Source organism: Thalassophryne amazonica, chromosome 4 (assembly GCF_902500255.1).
Source record: "Thalassophryne amazonica chromosome 4, fThaAma1.1, whole genome shotgun sequence".
NCBI classification, from domain to species: Eukaryota; Metazoa; Chordata; class Actinopteri; order Batrachoidiformes; family Batrachoididae; genus Thalassophryne; species Thalassophryne amazonica.
The window spans coordinates 47,199,256-47,215,420 of record NC_047106.1 but is presented as its reverse complement, the minus strand read 5'-3'; the positions used below and the strand labels follow the sequence as shown (position 1 = coordinate 47,215,420).

Below are 16,165 nucleotides of genomic sequence, written 5' to 3'. Positions count from 1 at the left end.
TTTTTGCAGATTTGCTGAGGCACATTACCTGTGCTCACCTTCTGTTTACCACTAGGGGGCAGCACTGCATATGGTAGCAAAGCATAGAAGAAACTCAGAAGAAGAAACCAGGCCTATGAGCATAGTAATATACCATATAATAAGTAGGTGTTGCTGGCCTGTAGGTTTTGGAGTTCTCACCTGTTTGTTCTGACACAAACAGGTGAGAACTCCAAAACCTACAGGCCAGCCTGTGTGCAGAACACCTTTTTGGTCAGGGACACAACAAACTTCAAAGCTCACTCTCTAATGAAAATGAGAGCATTGAACACTCAGATGGGAGACATTGTGAATTGTCGCTAATGGTCAATTACGGATGTGAGCACAGAATGAAGCCACTTAAGGGAACAACTTCTGTTTGACAAAATTGGGAACTGAATTTGAATATTTCATGTGACATTATTTTGTTTATATCATATACGAGGTCTGTCAATAAAGTGTCGTACCTTTTTATTTTTTTTCAAAAAGTATATGGATTTCATTCATATGTTTTTATGTCAGACAAGCTTGAACCCTCGTGCGCATGCGTGAGTTTTTCCACGCCTGTCGGTGACGTCATTCGCCTGTGAGCACGCCTTGTGGAGGGAGTGGTCCCGCCCCCTCGTCGGATTTTCATTCTCAGCAAACAACGAGACAAAGGAACACCTCCGTTTCAGCGTGTCATGGGACAAGTTAGGACATGCCCAGCTCTCCACAATTTCTCTGATACTTACTGGACTGGTAAGCATTGAAAGCCGAGATAGACATGTCCCAACTTGTCCCATGACACGCCGAAACAGAGGTGTTCCTTTGTCTCGCTCAAACAGCGAATCGGTCGTTATGCACGAAGCCTCCGCGCAGCTTTCCATGACAAAATCTCTTGTTAAAAGTGAAATCTGCCGGAAAATGGCTGATGTCCAGCTCTTGTGATAACCAGAGAAAGTGCACATGACGGTCTCATATCCACAGAGCCATCAGCTTAGAAATGATCTGGCATTTTCTGCCTCGTCGTCGCAGCTCAGAGCGTGGCGCGCCGAGCATCCTTAAAGCCATCCTTAAATGTTATGTGTCGGATGCAGGCGGAGAACCGACCAGCGTTTGAAGGACCCAGTATAAAATAAGCAGAGCACAGTACAAAGGATAACAGAATTTAATAACATAACAGTGAGTGCTGAATAATCACAAATGAGTGCGCGGTCTGGCGAGGTGGAATTACGGTGCGCTCCCAGCAGCACAAACGGTCCGGAGCCAGAACAGTTCGGACCCAAGGACCCCGCCGACACCCCCCAGGTGGCCGCGACCAACCGAGTCTGTGAAAGAAGAAACCATCATGTGAGTCCACCACTCCACACACAGAGAGACCACTCAAAGGTGTACATAAACAGAAAACACTTCCTGGCTTAATTACCAATCAGCTTCCCACCCTGCAGGCATGGAACACCCAGTTCAATTCTCCACTGCAGTGGAAGCTGATTAAATGACTAACATAACAGCTCAATGTAATAAGGTGTGAGGGACACAACATCTACTGACTGTACTCATGTTAGTCACAAAACCTAAAGTACCTCAGGAAGTGTGCTGACGAGCGTGAGACCTCACCCCCTCCTCTTTCACAGACCATGGCATCAAACCTGGTACGGTCTCTGCATCCATGATGATGAGATGGCTCTCTAGACGACGATCTCACCCGTCTGGTCACAAGGTCGAGTCTCTGGCAAATACACACTGTGTACTCCAGACTTAAATGCAACCATGCCCCAATCCATAAAGATGCACCACAGCTGTGAGTCCTGACGAGCTGCACATGACAAGCTTCAGGTGATCAGGGTGAGGTCCTAATAACTCAGCCACACAGCCACTCAGTCCTGAACGCATGCCACCTGGAAGGAAAAACAAAAGACAGAACAGAAGACAGAAACAAAAGGCAGCCAGGCACCCCAGCCATACAACACTTAAAGCTGTAGTAACAGTCCTTATTCTCTGTGAAGCCCGTAAAATTTTCACCAAAAGCCAGATAAATTTTTCAAATGGTTTCCAGGTGCCAGTCTCTAACAGCTTCTGAAAAAATTCTGATGGAAAAAAAGTCCAAATCATTCCGCCATTTCCAGACAATGAAAATCCGACGAGGGGACGGGACCACTCCTTCCACAAGGTGTGCTCACAGGCGAATGACGTCACCGACAGGCGTGGAAAAACTCACGCATGCGCACGAGGGTTCAAGCTTGTATGACTTAAAAACATATGAATGAAATCCATATAGTTTTTGAAAAAAATAAAAAGGTACGATACTTTATTGACAGACCTCATATGGTAAAATATCTCCTTTTAAACAGTTACCTTCTTTTGTTTGTTTTCTTCCTTTTTTTTTTTTTTGCTTGCCCACCTGCCAAAATTGTGATTTCATTTGGTAATACAGTAAAAATTCGCCTAAATTGTCATCGTATAAACCGGATATTCACACTCACCAGACAAAAGCAAAAGTCCATTGATTTTGTATGGTTTTAATAACATAACAGTGAGTGCTGAATAATCACAAATGAGTGCGCGGTCTGGCGAGGTGGAATTACGGTGGAATTGTATGGTAATAAACGCTGCATATACCAGTGTCACAGACCAAATGGTCCAACCCTAAAAACTGGTTCGCCCTGACTCCACTGCACCTGCGTCATTTCGGACCACAGCAGCTAATATGAGACAGAGTCTCTTCACCCAAAGCGATCAAATGGATGAATGGGATTATTATCCATCAGGTCACAAGGTAAAACCTCTTAGGGGAGGTGATGGTCTAGTGGTTAAAGCGTTGGGCTTGAGACCAGAGGATCCTGACCGGAAAATCATTAAGGGCCCTTGGGCAAGGTCCTTAATCCCCTAGTTGCTCCCGGCGTGTAGTGAGTACCTTGTATGGCAGCACCCTCACATCAGGGTGCTGCCATACACTCTGCATTTAATCATTAGTGATCGATCTCTGCTCCCCTCCAGAGCATGTCTTTTTCCTGGTTCTCTCCCTCAGCCCCAACCAGTCCCAGCAGAAGACTGCCCCTCCCTGAGCCTGGTTCTGCTGGAGGTTTCTTCCTGTTAAAAGGGAGTTTTTCCTTCCCACTGTAGCCAAGTGCTTGCTCACAGGGGGTCGTTTTGACCGTTGGGGTTTTACATAATTATTGTATGGCCTTGCCCTACAATATAAAGCGCCTTGGGGCAACTGTTTGTTGTGATTTGGCGCTATATAAAAAAAATTGATTGATTGATCAGGGTGAATGTGAGGCATTACTTGTAAAGCGCTTTGAGCGTCTGTTGCAGATGGAAAAGCGCTATATAAATGCAGTCCATTTATTTACCATTTAGATCAGTCTAAAGTCAGTTTTAAGCAGAAACGAGGCCATTTTAAGCACAAACGATGCTTTGAAATGAACAACGCACAGTGAACGCCTCATCTAGCAGCTCTGATTAATTCCTCCATCTTTTATGATGAAATAATGCTGAATTTATGTGGAAATGTTGTACAAAAGCTTCAGATATCTGTCGCTGAGATAGATTATGACTGGAGTGCAGTTTGAAGCAGAAACAAGGGGATAAGCGGTGAACTGCAGCTAATGATGCATGCGCAGTGAAGGCAGGGCGGACCAGTTTTTTAGGGGGGACCGTTTGGTCTGTGACACCAGATTTTGCATAACGTATTATCGCTCACATCGGACTCAATGTCCTGTCCGACTGCAATGCATTTTCATTAAAAGCCCCTCGTATGTACTAGACAGATTAGTCTGGACATGCCCAGTAACAGAGGTACAAAATTAAAGTTCTGGAAAGTGGGTACCGTATTTCCTTGATTTCCTCCACATAAATTATTTGCAAGGCAACTGCAGAAAATTGAAAATAACACTACCCACAAAATCAAATCAGAAGCAGGCATTACTCTCACTTCCCATAAAGACATTAATGACAGATTTAAACAGTTCTACGAACATTTTCACACACTGCAGCAGGGATTTTTGTCCACTCCTCCATACAGATCTTCTCCGGATCTTTCAGGTTTCGTGTTTCAGCTCCCTCCAAAGATTTTCTATTGAGTTCAGGTCTGGAGACTGGCCAGGCCACTCCAGGACCTTGAAATGCTTCTTACAGAGTCACTCCTTACTTGCCCTGGCTGTGCGTTTTGGGTGATTGTCATGCTGGAAGACCCAGCCATGACCCATCTTCAATGCTCTGACTGAGAGAAGGAAGTTGTTTGCCAAAAACTCACGATACATGACCCCATCCATCCTTCCTTCAATACAGTGCAGTCATCCTGTCCCCTTTGCAGAAAAGCACCCCCAAAAATGATGTTTCCACCCCCATGCTTCACGGTTGGGATGATGTTCTTGGGGTTGTTCTCATCCTCAAAACATGGTAAGTGGAGTTGATTCCAAAAAGCTCTATTCTGGTCTCATCTGACCACATGGCCTTCTCCTATGCCTCCCCTGGATCATCTAGATGGTCACTGGTGAACTTCAAATGGGCCTGGACATGTGCTGGCTTGAGCAGGGGGACCTTGCTGCCCTGCAGGATTTTAAACCATGACAGCATCATATGTTACTAATGTAATCTTTGTGGCTGTGGTTCCAGCTCTCTTCAGGTCATTGACCAGGTCCTCCCGTGTAGTTCTGGGCTTTCTCAGAATCATCCTTAACCCATGAGGCAAGATCTTGCGTGGAGCCCCAGACCGAGGAAGATTGACAGTCATCTTGTGTTTCTTCCACTTTCTAATAAATAATCATAACAGTTGTTGTCTTCTACCAAGCTGCTTGCCTGTTGTCCTGTAGTCCATCACAGCCTTGTGCAGGTCTACAGTTTTGTCCCTGGTGTCCTTAGACAGCTCTTTGGTCTTGGTCATGGTGGATTGGTTGGAGTGTGATTGATTGAGTGTGTGCGCAGGTGTCTTTTATACAGGTAACAAGTTCAAACAGGTGCAATTAATTCAGGTAAAGAGTGCAGAATAAGAGGGCTTCTTAAAGAAGAACTAACAGTTCTGTGAGAGACAGAATTCTTGCTGGTTAGAAAGTGATCAAATACTTATTTCTTCCAATAAAATGCAAATTAATTATTTTAAAAATCATACAGTGTGATTTTCTGAATTATTATTTTTTTTTAGATTCTGTCTCTCACAGTTGAAGTGTACCTACGGTAAAAATTATAGACTTCTCTATTCTTTGTAGGTGGGAAAACTTGCAAAATCGATAGTGGATCAGATACTTATTTGCCTCACTGTATTTGCAGTCCTGCAGAAATTCAAGTGTGGTGATAGGTTTGTGTCCTGGACTAAGTTATTATACAATAACTCCTGCACAAGAATACTTACTAATCAGACTCTTTCTACTCCATTTCAGCTTGGCAGGGGTACAAGGCAGGCATGCCCACTTAGTCCGCTATTGTTTTCTTTAGCCATAGAGCCGTTTGCAGAAAGTATTCAGTCATATCCCAGGTGTTTCAGTCATTTGGTACTTTCTCTGGGAACAGGATTAAATGGAATAAAAGCAAGTTACTACCAGTATAACTTGAAGATCAGGAATGGCTCAAACATTAGACAACATATATGAGGGTAGTAATCGCCAAGTATAGTGCTCTTTATAAAGCTAACTTTAGGAATCTACTAAGCAAACCGGAACACAATATCCAGTTTTAGAAGTCACTCCCAATTTCTTTGCTGGGTAGAGTCAATGCCATTAAGATTATTTTTCTCGCTCAGATACTTCACCTGTTCTAAAACGTACCTATGGACCTTACAAAATTTTTATTTAAAAACTAGACTCTGTCATTCTTCTATCAGAAGTGTCTCAATCACCCTCATTTGTGACAATGAGGTGCAAACCGGCACTGGCAGTGAATAGACTAAGTTTGATCAGCATCTGATCCGTATTGCGGATTTAGCAGATATTTGATTCATTTTAGCATTGAAAAGCCCTTTTAATCTATATTTTATTTTATATTTTAGCTTATAATAAGTCACTTCTAACAGGACTTTGACCTTGAAATTTTTTCCAAGGTAAAAATTTGTGAAATTGGAAACTAGTGTTGGTGGAGGTTTGCACTCTACGTGTGCAGTGCTCTAGTAATTAACACATTTATTTGTATAGCACTTCAAACAGAAAAACTGACAGAATGCTAAACAAATTTAAACAAGATAAAAACAGTTCGTATAAAATGTCAAATCAAAATAAAAACCACAAATATTGTTCAGACTAACACTGAAATTAATGATAAACCTTAAAAAAAGTTTTAAACTATGCCTTAAAAGATTCAACTGAAGTAGACTTTGTAACAGGCATACTACGATAGAACATAATGTGGTCGGACGGGGCAAGCATTCGATTTCTTGTCACCACTGAAGAGACAAAAATGTCTTTAAAAATGTCTGATACTGTGGTGACATTGCCTATGGAGGTAAACATGCACATGCACATCAATAAGTGTAAATAAGGTTTTTAAGATGACCATATACAGTTGATATAGAGATAGCCTTAGCCTCCAGTCCATTTGGTAGCGCCGCTCCACTGAATCATTACAATTCGATTCCCGATGATGGGCTCATTCCATAAGTCATAGATCTGTTAGTCTGTGGTTGTGTTTGTGTCCTAATCTACATCAATGTTGTTGATTAATTTAACCCCAAAACATTCAAAAATAGAGTTCAAGTTATAGAATGTGAAAGTTCCCCTTTAATGGCGTTGTTCAAATACACATCAGTGAGTCGGCCTGTCTGATGAGGAACTGAACAGAGGATCCCTGTCTGACTGGAAAATCACTAAGGGTCCTTGGGCAAGGTCTTTAATCCCCTATTGCTCCCGGTGTGTAGTGAGCACCTTGTATGGCAGCATCCTGACATGGGGGTGAATGTGAGGGATTATTTGTAAAGCGCTTTGAGCGTCTGATGCAGATGTAAAATATAAATGCAGTCCATTTACCATTTACGTGCCCTGCTTCTCTATCCTCCTTTTCAACATCGGATTTCTGGAATAAGGCGATTAATTAAAAACCAGGTTGTCATATCATAAACCTGATTAGATAAACTCAAGGATTCGTCATATAATCTGGTATACGATCGCTGTAATATTTTATGTGCATCAATAACATGCGTCAGTGAGCATTATGAGGATCCAAATGGCTGTAAAGGAGTTCATTAACATTTTGTCTGCTAACGTGAACAGAATGATGGGAAGTATGTGGTATGTAAGACCACAACACTGAAGCTAATTGACTGTCTTGATGACCCATTACCCCCCACCCCCACCCCTCTTTTGCGGTATGATCCAGGGGAAATGGTATTGCGGAGCAGAGGTTGTGTTGACAGAGGCAGAGACAGTGCTGAGCACTAGCGTGACCTTTCACCTTTCACCCCCTTTGCAACCCCCTCCAAAACGTGGAAACACAGGAAGAACGCAAGGTCGCCCAGATGAGAGTGTCTGTCAACACGCAGAGGGAATTGAAAGCGGGTTCGGCGCTGGGAGAAGAAGAACGAGCGATGGGCAGGGAAATCAGGGCGCCGATGACAAAGGAAGACGTTTTCCAATTTAAAGGCATGTTGAATGAATCAGCCTCATCACCCGACTGGCCTACAGCTCAAACAGCTTCCTGGGAGAGTCCCACAACCTGCCCTCAGTTCTACATGAGATTTAACAGAAGGGTAGTCGTAATAGAGATTTCACTCGCATTGATCTTGCTATTACACAGACGGCTCCAAAAAAGAAAAAAAAAAAAAAAAGGAGGCGGCTGAATTGAGATCTGGGTTTGATATTCCAGTTGCTGCTTTCCCTCGCTGGTTTTTGTCAAAGGCTGAAAAGCTAATGGGCACAGCTACACTGTCTGTTTTTGTTTGGGTGGTTCTGTCCGTCTGGCTCTTCGCTACTGGTCACACTCACTTTCTTCACACACTTTTGCCTTTTTACGGTGGCCGATAAAGGCCAGATTTCTAAATTAAGACAACACCAGCAAAAGCAAAAAATATAAATGCAAATAATTAAATAAACACCTATTATAATTTTCATCTGTTTGATATTAAATGTTCAACATCTCCAAAGTCCCTCAATTGTTGCGGCAGACGGGGAACTGGAGACAGACTCAAATGCAATGAGGCAGTTTTGGTGTCAATAATCAGAGGTAACAATTTATTAAGAATGTTTAATGCTGTGGATGAGGTGGAATCACTGGCAGACTGGTCACAGGTGCAGGTTACCAGGAGGTCCGCAGAGCGGGTGGCGGCTGCAGACTGCAAAGAGAAAAAACACAGTGATGAGTGAACAGAGAAAAACACCAGGGCCCAATTTCATAAAGAAGTCTGATCTTGTTTAGTCGAATAAACTCACTTAGTTAACTAAGTTTTTGATGTTAGTCATTACACAAAGCACTTAGTCAGCTAATGTTTCACGTTACCCAACTAAAGTTTTTAGCCTGGTACAGAGGAGGCTAAGCTTATTTTAGTCAACAAAACTTCAGTGTCTTACCTCAAAAAATGGTAGCTATCATATACCAACACTTGATGGAACACTCAAGAGCACCCCTACGTCGCTCGTATTCCTCCAAAAGGAGAGCTTCCTCCACTTTTGGTCATGGTTGTAACAAGGCAACTGTTATGTGATGTGTTTGTGACAGTTCTGACATTAGCCACCGGGCGTCGGTGTTACACTGAGCAGCAATGTGTGCCCAGAAAGGCTTGATGGAAGTGTAGAAGAAGAAACTGAAGAGTGAAACTGCTAGACTAAGTGCTATGCACATCATTCTGCAGTTTTTATGGGTCTGTAAATGTTGATGAAGCCAGTCAATGAAACAAAGGCTGGATGGTTCATGACAACAACCAAGTAAACAAAACTATCAGGCACTGGAGTGCATTGGCAACGGCACACGCAAGGCTGTTAAGCGGCAAAAACCATTGACGGCCAATCTACAAGTTTAACCATCGATGTGAAACGTAATTAGATGGATAATGTTGGAAAACCAACCGTAGTCGACTAAGTAAGTTTAGTAGACTGAAAGAGACTGCTTTATGAAACCGGGGCCTAGGAGACACAAGGAAAAACTCAACAGGAGATTGTAACACTACTAAGAGGCCAGGTTACTGGTGTCGTCCTCCAGTTCAGCCCAGGCTTAGGGCCCCTTCACACATCATAGGATTAAGTACAAATCTGGGCGACTCACGGCGGAACAGCTCGTATGACCAAACCACGAAAACACTGAGCTGACGGGCAGGCATGCACGATCCCGGTGTGACAGTGTCATGCACATAAAAGTGTTGTGCAAGCAGGAACACAGTGCGAGCAGCTGGGATGAGGTGCAGGACATCGCGCCGCTGATGTGGAGAACAAAATAAAAACCAGCTGTGTAATTAGTGAATGTTACTGGGTTGACCTAAATAATACATAAAAGGGGACGTAATACAGAACCACACGGTTAAATAACCCTGGTTAAAAAAACAAGTGTAACTCATGGGATTCGAACCTGTAAGCTCTGATTACCAGGCGGAAACTTTACCACTGCGTTACCATCGCTGGCCTGTAATCAGAGTAGAAAAATGCCTAAAATCAACATGGACATGAAGGAGGTGCGCTGTGTGCGGCCGCTGCAGCCTGGCCCAAAGGCAAAAAATGTTTTAGATATTTCCAAGAGAGGACAGCAGGCAGAGACTCGCACCTCGGGGAGGAATGTTGTAATTTCATGTCCTTCTTAACACGGAATGTGTTCTCAAGCTGTGACGTACAGGAGCAGAGATCTTTACAGCTGCGGCTGTGAGCGGACATGACCCCCCGGCCCCCCGTCCGTTCAGTGCCCAGAGCAAAGTGTCACTCTGTGTTATGTGGTCATTCATTTTCGTTATTTGTTATGTAATTGCGTATGTAGGTATTGTTGTAATTATTTATATACCTGTCCTGGTGGTGGTTTCTGTGTTTTTAATGTGTGCAATGAGCTGTCATCCAGCTGTCAGTGTGCTGTGATCAGCTGACAGGCCCCTCCTCATGCTGTCTGCTGTGACAGCCCCCGTGTGTGATCACACGGGGGCTGTCTGGACCCCATGTGATCAGATCTGTACATACATATAAGTACATACATATAAGCATTTTATGCAAGTGTGCTCCCCCAGCATGCCAAATGTGCAAGACACATGCACCACATGGGTGTGGCTTTTTGCAGCTCCACACTTGTGGGGGCACTTAGACAAATTTCACATCCATCTCAACAGTGATCGTCTGCTGACTATTTTCATGATGACAGTGCGAATGGCCACACATTTTCTAAGTGCCAAGCAAACAGTGTTAGATGTTCATGTGTGTCAGCTGGAATTTGGCCGACACCTGCCGCGATAGGGTTCGATGGGCTCTCACAGTGCACACTCTGTCTTTCAGCCGCTGGTGTGTGCAAATAGTTGTATCAACAGTTGTACGAGGCGTTGGAAGCAGCTACGATTTTACAGGTATTACATGTGATTCCTGCTTCATGCACACTTCATGCCCAATTTGACCAAATTCGCACTATGTGTGAAGGGGCCCTTAAATAGGATGCCACTAATTGAAACAGGTGAAGCCAATCCACTCCACTCGCAGGAAAACACAGAAGGGAGGGGGAGACAAAAACAGAAACCCCAGACCGGATCCGCAGACTACAACAACAATACTATGAGTGTGTTCAGAGATTGTGCATAGTGAGACTGAAATTGTAAACCCATTCAGCTTGTCCTTTTGTTCACTCACAGTCACCACAGTAGATCTGACATATTGACTTGGTACAAGTATGGATGCCCTTACGCTGAATGCCCTTCCTGATGCGAGTCCACCTTGCATGGAGAATGGCCAGAGGTAGTCTTCAACCAAGTCTGCTCCGGAAAACAACGGCACCAACCATTTGTCCACTATACTAAATGCACTTTTTTTTTTTTAATTTACCAATCATTTTGTCTTGTGGAAAAAAAAATTGCACAATAACTGTTAGGATTGGTTGGGCCATAAAGGAAACACCTGTTGTAGCCTTCATTTTGGGGGGAAAGAAGGCTGTAATTATCAGCTGCAAGGACCCTTTGAAATGAGAGCCTATTCACACCAAGAAATGCAGTCGAAAAATCCAGCCTTTGAAGGACGCAGCCCTTGAATAAATGTCTGTTCCACGCATTTTGCAAATACGGGCAAAGTGGGAAAAATCTTTATTGAATTTAACTCACAAAACATTTCCAATGTCAGAACACCTGCCTAGCAACTTTGCAAATTATTTTATCTTAAATTGTTTCAGGTTAGGATTAGAATAAGGATCTGGATTAGGGTATAAATACAGTAAAACACATAAAATATTTGGCTGTTGGAACAGTATTTCCCCTTCGTGACCACAATTTTGCACGCTTCTGAAAGTCTTGTGCAATGTCTCATTTGGGAATAGTTCAGGTTTGCAAAATGTACAGAGCATATCGGCAGAGCTGAGTACAGGGTGGGCCAACAAAATGTTACCACTTTTTGATCGTACCCAAGTTTTTGAAATGAGAACTTATTCGAAAATTTTATTTACAGACTTGTAACAGAAGCATCAAATTAACATTTGATACCAAAGGTTTCCCACTTTGTCTCTTGTTCAATCCATGCTCCTCTTCTTTGGATTACAGCTGCAACACATACACTGAAGTTTGTGATGACATTGCCACACATCTCAAGAGGGATTCTCCGAATTTCTTTTTCATTTTCAGGAATAGATATTCCTGAAAATGAAAAAGAAATGTTTGTTATTTTGGAAATTGTACGAGTTAAAAAAGTGGTAACATTTTATTGGCCCACCCTGTAAGTTTATTTGTTTCCTTTATCCATGAGTTGACTCTAACTCTAGCTATATTTTCTCATCTATATATTAAAAGCCAAGTGGCCCCTCTGTGTGTGTGTGTGTGTGTGTGTGTGTGTGTGTGTGTGTGTGTGTGTGTGTGTGTGTGTGTGTGTGTGTGTGTGTGTGTGTGTGTGTGTGTGTGTGTGTGTGTGTGTGTGTGTGTGTCTTCGATCATGGAGACACTGGGGAGAGCCGATATTTGCCGTTTGGTATGTTTATGTATTTTGGGTCAAGTGAACACCGTGAAAACAGAAAGTTGATAGGACTAATATTTTTGGAGAAATTGGGGATATTAGGTAACAACAGTGAACAACAGACATTAATATCATCATTAATCAGTCCCTGGTAACCAGACAAGCTCTGAACAAAGGAAATATCTTAACCTCGCCAGTTGTAAAACACATTATCCTATACTTATAAATGATATGCCAATATGATTGGATAAAACACTAAAGAATAAATAGCAATACACCCTTTTCTCGGACGGGTAATATTTTTCATACCACCCGAGTAATCAGCCAATCCAGACAGCAGAGCGGCGCCACGATGAAGAGGCGCAGTCAGAGGAACTGTGAAATACTGTTGAGTCACTATTAATAATTTCTTACGTGTTACGTTAAAATTAAATTTGTTAGTTCTAAAGGCCATCATAATTATTTATAGGAAAACGTTCTATTTTTTTTCTACTAAGGTTTGAACTTTGAGTGTTTACACAGGAGAGAAAAGTGAGAACATGTTAATGCCTGTTTGAGAAAAGTGTATAAAGTGTGTAGTGAGGGGTTTTACAGCCTTAAAACATCTATAATAATTGTAAAAAATAACGCTGACTACTTTGTGGATTTTGCCTATCGTGGGTTATTTTTAGAACGTAACTCCCTTTCGTGGCCTCGCAGTTTCCCTGATTTTTTTTAGTGCAATTTTGCATGCTTCTTCTTTTTTTTTTTTTTTTTTAAAGATGCCGGTCACACCATCCCCCTGTCTGCTGTGCCGAGCTGCATCCAACTCCAGCACCAGGCCCAGAGACTACACTCGCTGTTTTGATGCGCAGTGCCCGCTGCATGATCTCGGTAACCGCAACCGCAGAGCTCCGTGGCCATGACTTTGATTCTTTGCGGGTCCCGCATCCGTACCGTTTTACCAACGAATATGGCTTTATACACCCTGAAGAAAACCATACACCCTGTATAAAGCCATATTCATTGGTGAACAACTTGATAACTGATAATATCAACTAAATGTGCCAAATCATAAGTACATTTATTCACAAAACTTTCTCATTTTAATTTCCTTCACTTTTAGCTACAACCCCAATTCCAGTGAAGTAGGGACGTTGTGTAAAATGTAAATAAAAACAAGATATTTAATGTTCAAACTGATAAACTTTATTGTTTTTTTGCAAATATTTGTTCATTTTGAAATGGATGCCTGCACATTTCAAAAAAGCTGGGACAGCGGTATGTTTACCACTTTGTTACATCACCTTTCCTTCTAACAACACTCAATAAGCATTTGGGAACTGAGGACACTAATTGCTGAATCTTTGTAGGTGGAATTCTTTCCCATTCTTGCTTGATGTACGACTTCAGTTGTTCAACAGTCCGGGGTCTCTGTTGTCGTATTTTGCGCTTCATAATGTGCCACACATTTTCAATGGGCGACAGGTCTGGACTGCAGGCAGGCCAGTCTAGTACCCACACTCTTTTACTACGAAGCCACGCTGTTGTAACACGTGCAGAATGTGGCTTGGCATTGTCTTGCTGAAATAATCAGGGACGTCCCTGAAAAAGATGTTGCTTGCATGGCAGCATGTGTTGCTCTAAAACCTGGATGTATCTTTCAGCATTGATGGCGCCATCACAGATGTGTAAGTTGCCCATGCCATGGGCACTAACACACCCCCATACCATCACAGATGCTAGCTTTTGAACTTTGCGCTGGTAACAATCTGGATGGCTTTTTTCCTCTTTTCTCCGGAGGACACAACGTCCATGATTTCCAAAAACAATTTGAAATGTGGACTCATCAGCCCACAGCACACTTTTCTGTCTGTCCATTTCAAATGAGCTTGGGCCCAGAGAAGGCGGCGACACTTCTAGATGTTGTTGATGCATGGATTTTGCTTTGCATGGTAGAGTTTTCGGTGTTCCTCAGCCCATGCAATAAGATCCTTTACACAATGATGTCGGTTTTTAATGCAGTGCTGCCTGAGGGATCGGGTTATGGGCATTCAAGGTTGGTTTTCAGGCTTACCGCTTACATGTAGAAAGTTCTCCAGATTCTCTGAATCTTCTGATTATATTATGGACTGTAGATGATGGAATCCCTGAATTCCTTGCAACTGACATTGAGAAACATTGTTATTAAACTGTTGGATTATTTTTTTCATGCAGTTGTTCACAAAGTGGTGAAACTCTCCCCATCTTTGCTTGTGAACAGCTGAGCCTTTTGGGGATGCTCCTTTTATACCCAGTCATGACACTCACAATTCCCAAATGCTTAATGAGTGTTGTTAGAAGGAAAGGTGATGTAACCACTTTCCCAGCTTTTTTGAAACGTGTTGCAGGTATCCATTTTAAAATGAGCAAATATTTACACAAAACAATAAAGTTTATCAGTTTGAACACTAAATATCTTGTCTTCGTGGTGTATTCAATTGAATATAGGTTGAAGAGGATTTGCAAATCATTGTATTCTGTTTTTATTTACATTTCAAACAACATCCCAACTTCATTGGAATTGGGGTTGTACAGTGGTGGGCACAGTTCCGATAATCCGATAATGTTTTCATTATTGGACTATCTTTTTAGATAACTTTAAAAACCATTATCAGACTAATTATCTTGTGATAAATTTTTGTCCTATAATTTTTAGATCAATAATGTGGTAAATAAAGCTGAACAGCTACAAACATTTATAAAATTTAAAATCAGTTGAGCACCTACCTGTTAAATGTTTCGTAGCAGATGTGTAGTTCTACCCACTGCAAAAAGAGGAGAACTGCTTCTAGAAGAAACTGCTCTATCCTCTGCAGTCAAAGGAGAACTGGTCACCAAAAAAAAAAAAAAAGAAGAAAACTCATTTCTTTTAACCCCATATTATACATGGGCAATATCACCCAAGTCATCCAGAGGCATACATTTTAACTTATGGTTCAAATTTTAACTAAACTCATTTAGGACAGGTTATTTAAATTAATGTCATGTCTTAAGTTTTATAAAGTGAAAATATCAGATATATGTTTTAGTTTTAAAGTAATGCGCTAATTTTTAAGGTTTTAGTGTGGATATATGCTGTGTCCAGGTGCATTATGGGTATCTCAGTACATTCACGACATGAGAAATGCATTTGAAACACTCTGATCAGGCTCTACGGACACCAGCATTAAACTCTAGTGCCTAAAACTCTCGTAAATATATTCTGTGGGTTTATAGAAGTTATTGTGTCTGCGTTTATCAAATGCCACGCATCTTAAATGTAGCAGACATGGATTATCTGGAATTTTGATTTGGCAAGTTTTCAAGGTCTCTACTGACATCTACTGGCCAGTAGTGTTCATGGCAGTATTGACCCTGAAGCTGGGCTGATATATTTTCAATCACTGTACTCGGCTCCAGCTTAAACTGTACCACAGAACCACACGGTGTAAAAGTTCAGAGCACACAATTTATGTTCTCACACACATTGTACGTTCAAAAATCACACATCAGACTCGTGTTTCTAGAAGCAAAACATAAATAGAAGCTTTTTTTTCAAACTCAATTTACAAAAACTCTCGATGGGAGTGCGGAACCGGGGAGAGGTCACTTAAAGTGATTTTTTTTTTCTGGCCATGATAATTTGTGCGCACGTTTTCCTTTAATTGAGCCCACGAATTAATAAAACGTGCTTTCAAATGAATTAAAACGTGTGCACGTTTTCCTGGCCGTGATAATTCGTGCGCACGTTTTCCTTTCATTCAAAATAAAATTCATAATATGATCTAAATTGTCATCCTCACGACAGGAAGTCGCTTCACCCTCAGCATCCTTTTTAATGTGCTTAAACTCCAGATGATGTCATGCTGGGCAGCTGGAGTTCTCTATATGTCCTTGTGCGCCCAAACCATGATGTTACACTCTGACCAGATCCATTTCTAATGGGGCAATGTATTACACTGTCTCCTGGTTTGTTGGCTAATAGCCAACATTTATGTGTCAAGACAATATTGAGTGCACAGTTTACAAATTGTGACCACGTTTAAGTAGATCGTGCCCTTGTTTTACTCAAACGATGCTTAAAATGTGCACACAATATCATAAAATGTGTGCACAATATATTAAAACATGCGCAC

At 41.9% G+C, this 16,165-nt stretch overlaps 1 long non-coding RNA gene across 1 annotated transcript; it reads right to left on the bottom strand.

Moving 5' to 3' along the window:
* Positions 1-12,143: 12,143 nt before the first annotated feature.
* LOC117509160 lies at positions 12,144-13,110 on the bottom strand. Its single transcript, XR_004560278.1, has 3 exons — positions 13,091-13,110; positions 13,044-13,053; positions 12,144-12,243 (listed from the first exon to the last, which is right to left on the bottom strand). It is a non-coding gene; the product is annotated as an uncharacterized LOC117509160 (long non-coding RNA).
* Positions 13,111-16,165: the final 3,055 nt, after the last annotated feature.